Genomic DNA, 15,167 nt, shown 5'->3' with positions numbered 1-15,167 from the left:
GCGTATCTAGATTCCGCCTCCGCCCTAGTGGTGTACCCTTTGTAACTGTTACCGCTAAAACGGTGAACCTGTCTCCGACACTCCTCCCAGTCGTCATAGACTCTAGGAACCTTACCCTTGTACACGACATACAACGACATCTCTATGCACAAGCCAAACAACAGACAATACATACATAAGCAATATATAAGTATGCAACAAAAGGATCGGAAGATAAAAGCAAGACATTAATAGCATGATTCATGGTCCTACTAATAAATAGCATTGATTACATCTAAGTTGAACGACTGTCCAAACCAAAGAGACATACAATTCATTAAAGTTTAATTACAACATGAGCCAATCAATGTTTCAGAACTACACATCACTACTTTCGACTCGACTCATGGACATGAGCGTGGATGAAGCCGCCGTCTGTCGTGATGGTCATGAAATCGCGGGCGTTGTCAGCCTGCATTTGTAGCATTCCGTGTATCTCAATGTTGGACGGTTGATATCTGAGGAAGAACTGCCCCGAGGTATGAAGGACGTCTTGATGGATGATGTCCGCAAACTCTGACTGGATGCAAAAGAATTCTTGTCTTATGTCCGCGTCCTGGATTGCCGACAAGCTCGCGGCCCAATCTTTGAGATTATTTGGTAGCAGAAGGTGATGATGGTCCCTTACGATCGCCCGCATGTGATGGAGGGTGTAGTAGGCATCCTTCTGACTGCCAGGCGGCTGCTTGACACAGTAGAACATCGTATTGTGGGCGAACACATGCTTGCCGTACTTACGAACTGCCCTGGTGAAGGTGCCTCCAGATTTGGCGTAGCCGGGGAGAACATCATCAAGAACTTTCTTGATATTTGTGTAGTCTATCTTGGAGTTACGGTTCGGGTCGAAATACGTGGCCATGGAATATTTCGGGCTTAAGAGGATGAGTGTGCAATGTGTGTCACTGCACAGAACACGGAATGTTAGAAAAAAAAGATCGATCGAAATCTAAGAAATCATATGTTACCGGGAAGTTAAGGGATGACTTACTCGGGAAAGTAAGCCACAAGGAAGTTATCCTTATCTGGGTTTGCCAGAATGACGTCTTAGAGGTGTGAACTCGCGACTTGGCGGTCCCCAGCGCTGCTCAAGATCTTGGCACGCATGTAGAAGGGGTCGACGATCACGATGTCCGGGGTCTTGTCTCTAATGATCTGCATCTCCATACTCAGCGAAAACAGCCGAACGAAGGTGTAGTGCAGCAGATGAAGGTTGAACATAGTAAAGATGTCATCAAACCGCAGGACGATCGTACCCCCGATGGCGCCATCCACAAAGCCCTTGCCCTCTGGCACCTTGGCAACGAAAACCGGGTATGCCACATCATTCTCTCTGAGACGCCGCTTATCCAAAGAAAGAACACTGTCGTGCAGACTTCGCATAGCACCGGTTGCAGCATTGAGCATATTTGTTGGTAGCATCGCCCTACTCGCCACATGCACCCTCCTCGAGATATCCTTAGGTGAAGGTGGCCCGTCCTGAGCACGGATCGTACTCGGTGCCGGCTGGCTCGCACCGACGCCCTTTTTAGTCTGCCGTTTCCGGCCCTTCTTCTTGATCTGCTGTAATGGGACCGAGTTATGCTCACAGACCGCCTTCTTGAGCGTGTTGGGGCTGATAATAGTTGGCACCTCCTCTATTTGAGGCTCGGTGAAGGCGGCAGCTGGAGGCGTCTCCTGAGAACTGAACGCCAGACGACGCCTGTTGCAATTGGGTTTCTCCGCCGTACCAGCTAGATCGCGGTCGTCTTGTTTAGGTTCTTGAGAAGGAGGCCCGCAGAACTCGTCACTGCACCCATGTTCAGCAAAGTACTTATCGACGTTGGTAAATGTACCATCGTCATTGTCGTCGTCGTCCGGATCCTGTGCCATATGCATGTCCGGATCCTGTGCCATAGGGATGTCCGGCATGTCCGGTAGCGTTGCGGCGTTCTTGCCATGGCTTGGCGCCGGCACGACTGGCGGTCTAGTCTGTGGAGTGGTGTCCCCCGCCCCCAAACGAATCTGGCTCTTCGGCCAAAGCAGGGGCCAGCTTACGCAGGCGCTGAGGGTCATCTCATCTTCTTCGTCGGCCCCAGCAGGTCGAATCAGAGGTAACAGCTCGTCGCAGCCTGGCAGCACCTGAACCACTTCAACCTTATACATTGCGGGTGGCATCGGATTACCGTGGAACACGGGGTTGCCCGGTTGAACAATTTTTCCCTTGGCGACATCGACCAACTCGCCGCCCACGAAGTGCAGGAGAGTGCAAGGAACGTCGGCGGTGCCCTGCGAAAACATGTAGGGTGTTAGGGATGCCCAGTCAAAGGCAAGGAGATGAAGTCCTCGGCCGAGAGGCTTAGTTACCGTGATGCCGTCGAGCTCGGCTAGTGTCGAGGCACCGCCAATGGCGGGCGTGCAACTGACGGAGGGGCCGCTTGCTGGCGAGGGTCCGGCCGGCGTACACCCAGGTGCATTAAGCTCCAATGCCGGCGTCGGAGACACCAATACCGCCACCGCCGAAGACACCAACGGCGCCGCCGCCGTAGACACAAATACCGCCGCCGCCAGAGAAACCAATGGCGCCGCCTGCGCGTTGTGCGAGTTGTTGGCCGTGAAGCTGGGAATCGGGGGCGGCCCCTGTTGGCCACCCGCAATCCACGTCGTTATCCCATGAATCAAGGTAGGCATAATGCCGGTGAGCGTCGATCCAAGTTGTTTTTGCACTTGCTCTTGGACCATCTCCGGAATCTGCGCCACTTGCGCCTTGAGTGCTTCAACCTCGCGCGACTGGCTTTCCGAGCTGGTCTTTTTCTCCTTTCTCCCACCAGCGGCATAGTATGACGACCATTTTGTGGACAAGCCTTTGCCGGCCACACGACCAGCTGACGTCGGCTTATTGAGCTTATCCCTGTTTTTCATTACGTTCAACGCCCTATTCAAAGGGGTGTCGAAAGGGGAGCTCTGAGACGACCCCGCGCTACTGCTTACTTTGTCATGCGGAAGGAACCTGAACCATTTAGAAATATTTGGGATTAATTAGAATGCAACCATATGGAGCTAATTACGCGGGGGTGTATTCCTTACCAGAACAAGCTCAAGCTCCTTGGTCTTCAGATCCGTGGTAAGCTCCTTTGTTACCGGGTCCTCCTTGTACCGGGCACTAAGAAAGTTCCTGGTCTGCTTGTCACTGTATTTCTCGAAGCGGGGTGGTAGGCCTAGCTCGGCACGCTCCGCGTCCTCCTTGTCCCATACAGGCTCCGCCACTCTGTAACCGCCGGGACCGAGTTGGTGGACCCCTATGTTCAACTGCTGCATTTCTTTCCCCCACTGACTTGATTCGGAGGTTGCGGGGCTATTGCACTTGATCTTGAACTCCTTGTAGTGATCTTCGCTAATCAAAGGATATTTCGCCTTGATCTTCTCATAACTATCTCCTTTGTCAATCATTGCCTTCACCGTGCTTTTCCAAGTAGACAGGGCCGTGCTCATCGTCATGAGGGTGGCACCGTTCACTTTATTACCCGAGAGGCGTGTGTTTGCGAACTCAGCGGGGAACTTGTATCGTTCGTGCAGCTTCGTGAAGAGGAGGCTGCGCAAATTCCCTCGGTCCTTATGCCTTAGGTTCTCCGTGTTGATCGAGGCAGTGCTCCAGAGAATGCACCCGAGCTGAATCAAGTACCCCTTGACTACGTGTTTGGGCGCCGTCGGATGCCCGTCGGAGTTCACTTCAGTAAATTCCTCCCTGACGGTGCCGAGCACGTTCGGGCGCCGGTCCTTCCATTGCCTCTTCGGTTGGCTGCCATCTATGCGTGCGTCGCCATCATCAGTGGTGGCATCCACGGCGCCATCATCAGTGGTGTCATCCCCGACGCCACTAGGGGTTGTGTAGTCAGGATCGGTGTCTTCCGCGGCGTCCTCATAGCAGTGAGGTTCTTCATCCAACTCGTGGGACAGCTCCCAGAATTGCTTGCCGCCCGAACCGCCGGCCTCATCGTTGTGGGCCATGTTTCGCTCTAAATAGGAAAAAAGTTTGGTCAAAAAGTTGGTTATTGTCAAGGAACAAGATCATGGTCTCATCATTTAGGGTTTGTCGACACCGAGGCATCCTAAAAGCAAAGCTTTTATCATTTAGGGTTCGTCGACGCCGAGGCACCCTAAAATCCTAAGTGTACATCATTTAGGTTCTCATCGACACCGAGGCACCCTATAGAAGCCAAGTTAAGTTTTCATCATTTAGGGTTTATCGATGCCGAGGCACCCTAGGTTGGGCCTAATCACTTGGCACTAATCACTTGGCTCTATTGCCACCTATATTGGGTTTATCATCTAGGGTTTATCGATGCTAAGGAGAATTCTAAGTTGGGCCTAATCACTTGGCTCTATTGCCACCTATGGTTTAATGCAGCAAGAATGGCGGGGCAGTTGATCCTACTTAACTGAGTACTAAGATACCCCGGCCCATGCATTAGTCGCAAGTACCCCATATGTCCTATTTTTAGCAAAGTCATGCTAAAATTCATGGAAAATTTCAGCATGACCTTTGCTGAAAATAGGACATATGGAGTACCCGAATTTGCCAGAACGGAAGTTAATCGACATTCCGGCAAACTCAAGGGCCTCTCGGGGTACCTGCAAATTCATCACGACACAATGGTCGGAGACAAAACCCAGCCATAGACCATATGGTCCTCTGCTTTCATATGGAAAAAAAAATCAGCTCAACTTATGTGAGCTTCCATTCCAGATATAATAGGTCACCAAACAAAACTGAAATTTTTGCCTCATAGCATGGGTGGGTTAAGTACTAGGAGACTTTCAGTAACAGGCTTCTGAGTTAAGAAAACATTTCTGTTTGATTTTCAGTAAAAAGGCTTAAGAACTCAAACATTGCAAGCACAAAATTACTCCAAGAAATTTACTCCTGCAAGCGCAAAATACAATCAAGAAATCCAAGAAACACATGGTCTTGAGGATATTCTTTATGACTGATTATTTCAGTTTTACATGCAGATTTTGACCAACAAACACATGGTCTTTTTAACAGTTTTCAGTTTGGACAGAATACTGAAAACTACAGTTTGGACAGAATACACTTTGGTCTTCTAGTTACAAAACAAAACTGACATATTTCTAGATGCCATAATCAGATCAAAATTTCAAACCACACACTTACTTTCAACTATAAACAAAACTGACTTGTTGTTAATGAAACTCATGGTGGAAGTAACTACTAGCAGCATGTCATTATCATGGCAGTCCACTATATATTTTTATGACAAAATACATCATTATCAGGGCACATTATGGCCATTTTCTTACATGATGCTAACTATACCTAACTGATTTTTTTGACAGTAGCTCAAGTTTTTGACAGTAGCTCCTAACTGTACCTAACTGAATTTTTTGACAGTAGCTCAAGTTTTTGACAGTAGCTCCTAACAGTAGCTCCTAACTGAATTTTCTGCTTAAAGGGAAGGCTGACTTAAGTGGCAAGATGATACAATTTGCATAACATAACAATATATGCATCTTAATATAACACCATCTCCTAACAGAAATAGTATCCAGATCTACTAGGGGGCAAAGTAGAACTGATATTCTTTTGCTGGCCTCTAGTACAAGGTATAGAAGAGGAGGTAAGAGAAGAAATAGTGACATTTCTCTTAGCAGGAGACTTTTTCTTTCTTCTAGAAACTACAGTAAATTTCTCCTCCTCTTCCACTATAGTATCATGCCAACTTAGACACAGGGAGGCGACATTTCCATCCGAGTCATGAATATCTAAACAGTGTTCAGTTTTCTTACTAATTTGTTCCCTAGATAATTCCAATTCCTTGAGAACATGAATAAAATCAAAATTATCCAGAGGTATATCAACACCCATCATTGATGCTCTAAACATAATCTCCTTAGCTACTTAATTCCCCAACCCTAGATACTTAATTCTCCAAGCCCTTTTCTTGTCCAAAATTCTCCAACCCCTAACCCTAGAACACATCTCAGAAGGAAATCAAGAGGGGGAAGAGGGGGAAGCGGCTCGGGTGCTCACTGGGAGGTCGAGGGCGAGTCGGGGTAGCCGGAGCTAGTCGAGGCGGCGCGAATTCGGCGTCGAGCGGTGGCGATGGTGGCCTCGGCGGAGGAAATCGGCGGGCGTCGAAGGGATGGCTCGAGGGCGTCCGAGCTCGTCCGGGTCCTTGTAGTCGAAGAGGAAGACGCGGGGGCGGCGACGGAGACGGAGGCGCGGGGGCGGCGGCGGCGTGGGGGCGGCGACGGAGACGGAGGCACGGGGGCAGCGACAGCATGGGTCGGGGCAGCGGGGAGAATTAGCTAGGGGGCGAGGGAGAGGGACGAAGGGGATCTGGCGAGAGGGAAGGAATTAGCTAGGGGGGATCTTACTAATGGCGCACCCGCGGTCGGTGCGCCATTAGTAATCTTTCTTTTACATAGCAATGGCGCACCGGGCAGAGGTGCGCCATTAGTAATCTTTTTTTACATAGCAATGGCGCACCAGGCAGAGGTGCGCCATTAGTAATTTTTTTTATATATAGCAACGGTGCACCAGCCAGAGGTGCGCCATAAGTAATTTTTTTTGTTGCATGTAATAATTTTTTAGAAAATGAATATGAATATGATATGAAACAGTAATATTTTTTTTATAAAAACAGTAATAATTGTTGTTTAACAACAATTGTAGTCTACACTTTATTATTATTATTATTATTATTTTTAAAATGAAGAGGGGAGAGGAGGCGGAGCTCACCGGGGAGCGGGGGAGGGTGCGGGGGTGCTCGTCGGCGGTGGTGGAGCGGGGGAGGGTGCGGGGGGTGCTCGTCGGCGGTGGTGGAGCGGGAGAGGGTGCGGGGGGTCGGCGGTGGCGGTGGTGGAGCGGGGGAGGGTGCGGTGGGTCGTCGGCGGCGGTGGAGCTAGCGGGGGAGGGTGCGGGTTGGATCGAGATCGAGATGGAGGGGGATCGATATCGAGTGTCCTCATGAATATTCAATATTTTATCATATTGAATATGAAAAAATATCATCAAATTTGAAAAAATATTCATGAATTCAAAAAGTGCCCATGAAATTTAAAAATATTCATGATATCAAAAAGTGCCCATGAAATACAACCGAGAAATGAAGACTACGATTTAAATACAGTCGATCTTAGCTAGCTATCTGTACATAATCTTCTTGCCCTTCTTTTTCGCAAATGGAGTTCTTCTGTGGAACGGACGTCCTTTAGGTAGGGTGGTCCTGCTTCTTCTTGTGGTGTATGCTGCTACTTCATCGTCGTCGTCATGTTCGATTTTCGGGTCGCCGTACTTGTCGAAGTCTTGCTCATTGGCTACTCCATCCATTCCGACGATCTTCCTTTTGCCTCTCCTCACGACAACACGACTGGGCATTGACGGGTCGGTAATGAAGAAGCATTGGTCCACTTGGGAAGCCAGTACCCATGGCTCATTTTTCGCGGTGACGTTTGCGCCCGCGGTCTTCTTTTAGGACTGGATTTGGCTTCGGGTATAACCATGGTGGTGAAATACCGGTCTTCTTTTAGGACGCTCTTGGCCCATCTGACATGGAACATCAGGACCTTCTCTCTAGTGTAGCTCAGCTCCCAGATCTCCTCGATCCTTCTGCAGTATCTGTCCTTGTCGTTACCGGTGTAGGATTCCATCGTTACCCCAGAGTTCTGATAACCATCGCTCTTCATGTCCTTGTCCTCGGTGTAGAATGTGTAGCCGTTGATATCGTACACCTCATAGGTCATCAGGTTGTGCTCGGCGCCCTGTGACAAGGTGAATATGAGTTGTTCTTCCGCGAAAGAATCCTCATGTAAAGGGTACGACAGAAGCTTCTGGTTGAACCAATGCGTGAAACATGAGTTGTGCTCTTTTATTATATCTTCGTCCGTCCTCTGTTGGCCTCGGTCATTGTACGTCTTCTCAATAAAGGTTTTGTGCTCTACCACCCAAGGATTGACCACGTCTATGTGTTGTAGCGCGTCTAGGTTTGCTCTTACAAAGTCGGCGAGTCGACCCTCGAAGTCGACATGCATTTCACGGCGACCCTCACGGTGACCCCATCCAGCGAGCCTACCGAGGGGCCTGTTGACGGGCAGACCAACGGGGTTCTCGATGCCTAGATAATTCGTGCAGTAGGAGATGCACTCTTCGGTCAGAAAGCCCCTGGCTATACTTCCCTCTGGACGTGACATGTTGCGAACATATCCTTTGATGACACCATTCATCCTTTCGAACGGCATCATGCTGTGTAGGAACATCAGCCCGAGTTGGATGATATCCTCCACGATATGGACAAGCAGATGCACCATAACATCGAAGAATGCTGGCGGGAAGTACATCTCAAGCTCGCAGAGTATCACCACGATCTCTTCCTGTAGCCTTCTGAGTTGCCTCACGCTAACTGACTTTCGAGAGATGACGTCGAAAAAGTTGCATAGGCCAAATAGCGTTTCTCGGACGTGCGCGTCCATGATCCCACGGATTGCAACTGGAAGTATCTGCGTCATCAGCACGTGACAGTCATGAGACTTCATCCCGCTGAACTTCTGCTTCGCTGGGTCTAGGTATCTGCTTATCTTCCCCGCGTAACCGTAAGGAAGTTTTACTCCTACGAGGCAGGTGAAAAACTGTTCGATCTCCTCCTGACTTAGAGTGAAGCACGCGGTAGGGTAGTCATTTCCGGTCTTCTTGGCCTTTTTGCCTTTGCGGCGACTTTCTGTGTCCTGCTTCGCCTCATCATCATCATCATCATTAGCCTGAAGCTCCTGCCTGATGCCCATTGATTTCAAGTCTGCCCTTGCTTTCAGCCCTCTTTGGTCCTCTCTGGCATGTTGAGCAGGGTACCAAGCAGACTCTCGCACACGTTCTTCATGATATGCATGGCATCAAGGCTGTGAGGCACACGGTGGATCTTCCAGTACGGCAAGTCCCAGAAAACAGACCTCGTTTTCCATACCTTCAGCAGCGGCTCTGGCGCCTTTCACTTCTTTCCCGGCTCTGGCGCCTTTTGCTTCTTTCCCGGCAGTGGGCAATCTTTCCAATTTTTCAAAAGCCCGTCTATTTCCTTGCCGCTCCTCGTATGCGGGCGTCTTCGGAGTTCGGTTTCACCATCGAACAGATCCTTGTGTTTCCTCCACGGGTCATCGTCGCGAAGCCACCTTCGATGTCCCATGAACACGGTTTTTGAAGACCCGGGATCTCTATCTAGCTGGCGATACATTGTGTCATCCATGCACCTGACGCATCCAGAAAATCCGTGGACCACCTGCCCCGCGAGATATCCGTAACCGAGATAGTCGTGCACCGTCATGAGCAGTGCGGCTCTCATAAGGAAATATTCTTTCTCTGCGGCGTCCCACGTATTGGCTGGCGTTTTCCACAACGGGTCTAGCTCCTCTTTCAGCAGCCCCAGATACAGATTAATGTCATTCCCTGGTTGTTTCGGCCCTTCAATTAGCATACTCATGTGAATGTACTTCCTCTTCATGCACAACCAGGGGGGAAGGTTGTACATCCACATAAACACAGGCCAGGTGCTATGTGTGCTTCTCTGGCTGCCAAACAGATTGACTCCATCGGTGCTCGCGCCCAGCACGATGTTCCTTGGATCCTTCCCAAATTCTGCGTGTTTGAAGTTCAACACTTGCCACTGGCTCCCATCCTTAGGGTGACTCAGCATCTTGTCTTTTTTATTTATCTCCGGATCATTTGCGTCATCTTCTCGCTTCTTCTCCTCCCTATCCGCATGCCAACGCAGGAGCTTTGCTACCTTAGGGTCCGCGAAATACCGCTGCAGACGAGGAGTGATCGGAAAGTACCACACCACTTTTCGAGGAGCTTTCTTCCTCTTCTTGTATCGAGTGACGCCGCACACCGGACATATGGTAGACTCCGCGTGCTCGCCCGATAAATGATGCAATTGTTCATGCACACATGGTATTTCACGTGTGGTAAATCTAGAGGACACACGACTTTCTTCGCCTCCTCTAAACTGGTCGGGCACTTGTTCCCCTTGGGAAGACGTTCGTGCCAGAATGACATGTTCTCATCGAAGCATGCGTCGGTCATTTTGTGTTTTACCTTCATCTCCAAAGCCATGAGCGTTACTTTCAGGCGGGTATCCTCGGGTCTGCATCCTTCATACAATGGAGTAACCGCGTCTATCTCCAGTTGATCCAGCTTGGCTTTCTCTCGGGCGGCAGCTCTTGCATTATCCGTCTGCTTGAGAAGAAGCTCTTGAATATGAGGGTCCTGCACCCAGCCCATCGATGGTCCATCATCGTCTGCTCCTCCGGCATCTAGATCTTCATGATCATGCCATTCGTCTGCTCCGACATCTTCCTCATCATCATGTCCGACATCTTCTACATGATGACTGTGTACAACATCACCGTCGTGATCATGTCCTGGAGATTCTTCGTCCTCTCGCCCGCCCGAGCCGCGGTAGTTGTCTTGCTGCCCTTCCTCATTTCTTGCCCGGCCCCCATGGACGACTTCATAGTCATCTTCATCACCTTGCCACTGATAGCCATCCATGAAACCACGCAAGAGCAGGTGGTCCCGCTCCTACCCGGAATCCGGGTCCGCAATAAGGCTCTTCAGCTTGCATCTTCGACATGGACATCTTATCTCCGTCTCGTTCTTTTGAAGCATCTCGGCCTTCGTGGAGCTCAAAAACCTATTCACGATGCCTTCGGTCATCGTGCGGACCATGGTCGCGTGCGGGGTAGAGCAAAACGATATTTTAGAACCAAGAAAAAAATTTGGCATGACTTTCCCTAAAAATAGGACCAAAAAGAATGCATAGTGCCAAAATTCTCGCCGAAACGGAAATGAATCAACATTCTGGCAAAATATTGGCAACTATCGTATTTCAAATACCGGTACCTGCAAACACAAACATATATGCAACACCACAAACATACATAGATCTAGCTAGGCCACAAAAAGTGCATGTGCACGTTGTTGGAGCGAGCTAGGGAGAAAAAAGTAGATCTACAACATGAAGATAGCTTTCCCCTTACTTACCTATCAAAAAAAAGGTAATTTCAACACTTAATTTTGATGAATCTATGGTGCAAATGAGGTGAGGAGGAGGAGGCAGCCGACAAGCTTAGAGAAGGATGTGGGGGGAATGAAGTGGGGAAACTGAGTGTGTAGGTATGCTTGTCCAAAAATATCTAGCTGGTCCCACGTTACTAATGGCGCACCACAGAGACATGCGCCATTAGTAACCCAACATACTAATGGCACACCACACAGACATGCGCCATAAGTAGTTTTGCAAAAAAGTAAAAAAAAATTATACTAATGGCGCACCGTGGCACAATGCGCCATTACTAGTTTAAACTAGTAATGGTGCACTATGCAACGGTGCGCCATTAGTAGTTTTGCAAAAAAGTAAAAAAAATACAGTAGTGGCGCACTCTATGGCTGGTGCGCCATTAGTAGTTCTAACTACTAATGGCGCACTCTGCCCGGATGCGCCATTAGTATGTTTGAAAAAATGAAAAAAAAATATTTTGTTACTAGTGGCGCACCATGTGCCTGGTGCGCCATTAGTGTCTTCCACACTAATGGCGCACCAACAGATGGTGCGCCATTAGTATATAGTAATGGCGCACCACATGTCTGGTGCGCCATTAGTGTCAATTCCATCTATAGCCCTTTTCCTAGTAGTGAAAACATGGCTCAATCAACTCGTACACATGCTAGTGGTTTTCAACTATTTACTGTGGCAACGACAGGTCATGCAGAGCAATGGGTTCAACTACCACAGCATAAAGTAGCAGTTGAATCGTTGTTGTTCTAATGCAATAAAAGAGAGCAGGAGTGAGAGCGTAGGATTGTATCGGAATGAACAAGGGGGTTTGCTTGCCTGGTAGATCAACAGGGGGCACTGCTCCTCTGACAGGTACTCTGGAGCACTCTCCGGAGTAGGACCTATCGAGAAGGACGGTGTCGACAATCAATAGACAAGCATATGAAACAATATGATGCATGAACATGGCATGAATATGTGATGTTGTTTGAGCTAATTGATCTAGCATTCTATTTGGATGAAGTCCATTTGAACCAAGGATTCAAATGCAACTCCAAATTTGACATTTATAAATGCCATTTATGTGTTTTCACTTATACAGTAGGTATAAGTTGGTTTGTCATGCATGAAACTAGTACGGATGGATAGATTGATTTTTTCTAATAATTTTTCATATATAAATTATTTCAATCTGAGTTATGGTTGAAATTCTGTGAATTTTTGAAGTTTTGGCTAATTTCTAGAATTTCCTCAATTATTTTAAATGCAGAAAATCAATTATTGCATCAGCACTGTGTCATGCCTGCGTCAGCAGGTCAAAGGCGCTGACTAAGGTCAAACCTGACATGTGGGGTTCACACGTCAGTGACACAGTCTTAAACAGGGGTTATTACTAATCTAATTAAAAGATTAGGGCGCAATGGCCCACTGTCAGTGTCAGGGTTTAGTTAAATGGTGATTAGCCTTAAGCTAATCACCTGGCAGGCCGGACCCGCACGTCAGGCCGGCGAGGTCGTCACCGGCGACCTCTGGTCGCGGCGGAGTCCGTGCTGTAGGGCACGGGGGCGGCGGCTGAGAGCACCGGGGCGTAGCTCGTGCTCTCCCGCATCTAGTGGGGCAGGTGGGAGGAGCTGGGGAGGCCGGAGCTCGCCGAAGCAGAGTCGCAGTGGCGGCCAGAGCACAGCCCCAAGTGGGTGCAGGCTATGGGGCATGTCGAGGCCAGCTGAGGGAATCTGCGGCCTCCTAGGGTAGCTAGGAGCTTACTAGGCTCAACGGCGGGAGCGCAGCGGCACAGCAGCGCCATGCCCGGCGTCCATGGCGGACGGCGGCGCTCGGTACGGTGGCTGGCATGCTACGGCACGATAAAGACTGCGAGGAGAGAGGGGAGATGCGAAGGAGCTCATAGAGAAACCGTAGACGTCATAAGCGAGCTCAGGGAAGGCCTGGTGTGGCCGGAACGACGACGGCGATCTCAGGCGGCGGACAAAGAAGACGACAGCGGTGAAGACTCCACAGGACTTCCGGTGACGCACGGCTTGGCGGAGAGGACGAGGACTAAGGTGCGGAGCTATTGGACTCGTTGGAGAGGCGAGGCCGTGACGGTGGGCGCGGCAACGGTGAATGCCGGCGACGACAGCGCTCAGCCGTGAGAGAGAGAGAGAAAGATCCAGGGGAGGGGGAGGAACGAGAGAGAGTGAGAGGGGCCTAGAGGGGTGCGTTCCTTCTAGTGGGAAGACCCGATCAGACTCGGAATCCCGGTTACAAGACATCCTCGACAATGGTAAAACAAGTCCAGCAAAACCACCCGCTGTGCCGACAATCCCGATAGGAGCTGCACATATCTCGTTCTCAGGGCACACTAGATAAGCTAAGCGTGCGGTAGCCAACGTAACCCAAGTTGCCAAGGGACGGCCCCGCATGGTGCTCTGGGTTGGGCCAACACTTATACAAGCACTGGCCCGGGGGTTTAAAATAAAGATGACCCTTGGGCTGGCCTAACCCAAGGGAAAAAGAGCCTAGGTGACGAATGGTAAAACCAATGTTGGGCCTTGCTGGAGGAATTTTATTCAAAGCGAATTGTCAAGGGGTTCCCATTATAACCCAACCGCGTAAGGAACGCAAAATCCGGGAACATAACACCGATATGACGGAAACTAGGGCGGCAAGAGTGGAACAAAACACCAGGCATAAGGCCGAGCCTTCCACCCTTTACCAAGTATATAGATGCATTAATTAAATAAGAGATAATGTGATATCCCAACAAGTAAACATGTTCCAACAAGGAACAACATCTCCACGTTCCAACAAGGAACAAACTTCAATCTTCACCTGCAACTAACAACGCTACAAGAGGGGCTGAGCAAAGCGGTAACATAGCCAAACAATGGTTTGCTAGGACAAGGTGGGTTAGAGGCTTGGCTTAACAATATGTGAGGCATAATAAGCAAGTGGTAGGTATCACAGCATAGGCATAGCAAAAGAGCGAGCAACTAGCAAGCAAAGATAGAAGTGATTTCGAGGGTATGGTCATCTTGCCTGAAATCCCGCAAGGAAGAAGAATGAGTCCATGACGAAGACAAACAGACGTAGTCGAACGGATCCTCACAACGCGACGTCATCGGAACTAACCCGAAGAAGCAACACCGTAAAGAAAGCAAACCACATGGTAAACAACCATCACAAAAGCATGGCACGATGCGCAAACAAGTATGATGCATGTCCGGTTTAATGAGGCATGGCATGGCAAAATGCACAAACAATCCTACAAATTAAATGGAGCTCAATATGCAACGAATTGCATATTGACGAAACACCACATGACTTAATTAGTTCTCTCTCATTTAGGTACTCAACAATATTAAATGTTGTTAGCATGGCAAGAGGGGAAGCAGAAGAAATTATCTATCTAGGCAAGTTTAAATGAGGCCGAAACAACAAAACGACAAGTCCGGAAAATCCCCATATGCATTTAGCAATTTAATGCAAACAACAATTTTAAACATTTTAGTTGTTGTTGTCATGATGCGGGTGACATGAGCAAGTTTTATGCAATTTTTATTAAAAGTTGACAAGAGCAATATGAAGCATTTGTCATCGTGGCGGAAATGAAAAGGGGTGCCACGGCAACAATACGAAAACGGTGCCACGGCAGCGTTCCGGTTTCGGTAACTCGATTGAGATACCGATGCAAAGGAGAAGTGTGCGGATCTGTGCAAAAGATTTGTGGGGCGCTCCCGGATTCCGGGTGTCCCACGAGTTGGCGACAAGGAAACGAGTGACAATTTGGACACGGTGCAAACACGAGCATCTCAAACATCGCAAGCATTCGTTCACGGACGTCGTCTCGGGGTTATACCTTTGAAGCGGGCCTTTATCGGAACGGATCAAGTTCGAAGCGGAGAAGGGGAAGTAGACGTTCTCGGGACCTTCATAGTGGAAGTAGTCATTCTCTCATGCTCTAGGGTCGATGATAGAGGTTCTCGCAATCTCGGCAAAGGTAGTGGTACATGTTTATCGGTAGTCGAACATGACGATCCGGGGAGGGTACTTGGCAACATGCACGTCGTCGGTAGTTGTACACAAATGTTG

Source organism: Triticum aestivum, chromosome 6A (assembly GCF_018294505.1).
Source record: "Triticum aestivum cultivar Chinese Spring chromosome 6A, IWGSC CS RefSeq v2.1, whole genome shotgun sequence".
NCBI classification, from domain to species: domain Eukaryota; kingdom Viridiplantae; phylum Streptophyta; class Magnoliopsida; order Poales; family Poaceae; genus Triticum; species Triticum aestivum.
This window is presented reverse-complemented; position numbering follows the sequence as displayed.